This window comes from Octopus bimaculoides, chromosome 1 (assembly GCF_001194135.2).
Source record: "Octopus bimaculoides isolate UCB-OBI-ISO-001 chromosome 1, ASM119413v2, whole genome shotgun sequence".
NCBI classification, from domain to species: Eukaryota; Metazoa; Mollusca; class Cephalopoda; order Octopoda; family Octopodidae; genus Octopus; species Octopus bimaculoides.
The window spans coordinates 103,494,880-103,498,014 of NC_068981.1; positions in this window are offsets into that span (position 1 = coordinate 103,494,880).

Genomic DNA, 3,135 nt, shown 5'->3' on the forward strand with positions numbered 1-3,135 from the left:
ATATATATATATATATATATATATATATACATACATATATAAACATATATAGATTTCTGTGCGTGTGGCTGTGGATGTGGGTGGGTGTGATGTAGGCATATTTAAGTTATATTTAACATTTGATAGGGTAAGCTTCAAAAATCTAATTAGAAATATTTATGCGCTGAAGATAAGACATTAGCTCGATTACTAAGACTGCTTTAATCATTTCAGTAAGTAATTACCGAGGTATTGATGATCGAATTATTAAGTAGATATACAATTTGCGCATGAGTTCGTGTAAAAAGAAAAAATTAGCATATTAAAAAAAATCGATCACAGAGGTTAATTACTCAGAGGCGCCATGCATATGAAAAACAATAGTTAAGTTTGTGAGTATGAAAAATCTAATTAGAAAGTATTTCTAATTAAATTTTTGATGCTCGCTACATTAAATATATTAACAATAGATTAACTATTGTTCTTTATGTGGAAGGTTGAGTCTTTAGTGTGTGTGTCTTTTCCTGCGTGTATGTGTCTGTGTGTTTGTGTATATATACGTGTGTGTGTGTATACACGCATAGTATATGTTTGTGTGTATGTGTGTGTTTTCTTGGGTACATGCGTGTCTATACATATTTATATCGATATATGTTTTATATATTTATGTACATATATATATTTATATGTACGTGCAATTAGAGATGAATATGTGTGTGTATACATATATATATATATATATATATATATATATATACATAGATGTACATATATATATATACATACATATATATAAATACATATATACATATATATGTATATACATATATATACATTATATATACATATATACATGTATTTATATATATATATACACATATATATATATAATTATATATTTATACACATATGCTGTATATATATATATATATATATATATATATATATATATATATATATATATATATATATATATATATATATATATACTTCTCTGTCTCTTGGGACTCTTCCATCGACCTGTTTGTCTCTGTGTCATATGTCACCGTTTCTTCGCTTTGTTTCTCACCGAGACTTTTTCCCATTCATCTACGTGTCAATATCACAAACTGAACCCGTTTGTTGCCCTACCTCTTTCTTCTTTCATTCACTCTTTCTATCTTTCATTTTCTCACCCTTATTTTTTTTTTCCCCAGCTCTCTTCGTGTCAAAAGAATACTAAAAAGATTTTTTTAAGATAACTTCCATTCGAAGACAAGTTCATGCGTCAAGATGTATACCATCTCGTCCATTCGATTCTTTTTAGTTTTATCCCGATATCTTTTTTCACTCCATCTCATTCTCTATCTCCATCTGCCTCTTACTCTCACACTCACTCCCATTCTCTGTTTCCGTCTTCCTTTCTCTCTCTCTCACTCTCTCTGACTGTCGGTCGGTCTGTCTGTCTGTCTGTCTGTCTGTCTCCCTTCCCCTCCCTCTCTTAAACACATACACACTTTTATGTCTTGTTTATTTCATTGTCACCCATAATTTTTACTTTCTAATTCCATAAGGGTATACGCTACAAATGACAGAGCAATAAAATTCAGGATTTTTGTAATGAGTAAAAAATGTATATTCTATAGATATTCTTCGTTACTGTTAAATTTAAAATTCAAATTTCTAACCCCGTCATAGTTTAAGACTTATGACTTAAATCTCTCACAAGATCTGCCACGGTACGTTTGTATTTTATATCGCAATTTGTGTACAATACTTTCGATAGTTACAAATTTCCAACAGCCCAATCACTTGTTTCTTTCATTTAGATCAGCGAGAGTGACATGAATACGTATGTAACTAGATTCCATATATCACGGCGGACTTCGTTTCTAACGCATCCTAATTTCGTTTCACTTGTTTATATGTTTATATCTTTCACTTACATACATTGCGAAACACACACATACACGCACACACCTCTATTGCGAGCTCTACCAAACGCTTGCCCGGAAAATAATTTTTATATATACGTGCTGTGTCACAGACATAGAAAATTTTTGTTTCTTCCTAAGGCGAGAAACACCATTCTATATTAAGTCATGCGACATTGTATTTGTTTCATCGTAGGATGAATTGTTCCATATTTTATCTGTCGAAATTGCAATGAGTCTAACATAACACGGCTGATGAGGAGTAGTGAGGTATTTTCCTGACTGACTTTTCTCCGTTCTTTGTCAATTGTTATCACACACAGCACACAGACTTTATTTTTCATCTTAATTGATTCGCTTCGCCAATGTTATATATACCTTATCTTTTTCTCCTTTTATCTTTCACTTTCTCCCTTTCTGTCTCTCAGAATTACTCTTTTTATAAGAAAAATAAAATACATTTTTATAAGTAAAAAAATACTCAAGTCATAAATTCCACAAACCTTAATTTTAAGAGTAAATTCGTGGAATATCTTTTGGGGTAAGTCGTTTGAGTCATGCAAAATGGGAAAATGTACTTTTCAGTGGAAATGCGAGCAAGTAAAACCAACCGCTCTTGAGCCATTGTGAAACTTTAAAATTATCGAATACTGTCCGAGGCTCGAAAGCTACATACATTTCCAACCTATGTTGCAAGTATGGTCAACATAGGTTGAGTTGGTGTAACAGTTTCAGATAATTTCTCAAGCAAGAAACTCATTTTACAGAGTAATTCTAAAATGGTCTTGCTTGACTTTCACTTTTTGAAGTGACTGACATTATAAATATACCTGGCCTCATTTACCATGAATTTTTAATTAAACATATTAGGATATTTATGTAGCAGATCGTCTATATGTTGCATAGACAATGTATTGCATCGTATAGTGCAAAATATTGATTCCAAATTTTGGCACAAGACCAGCAACTTTGGCGAAGGGGACAAGTCGACTATATCAACCCAATATTCAACTGGTACTTATTGTATAGACCCCGAAAGGTATTTGAATTAGGAAAGTAAAGACAAATGAAATGCTGCTAAGCTTTTTTCCCGGCGTGCTTACGATTCTGCTAGCTCACAGCCTTCAAGTAGTCCAAAATATTAAAAAATCCACAATATGAGCAAATCACTCCTTCACTGATAGAAAGAGGATTTAAATTATGGTTAATTTGCTTTTCTCTCGTTCTTTTTTTGTGGGAGAAA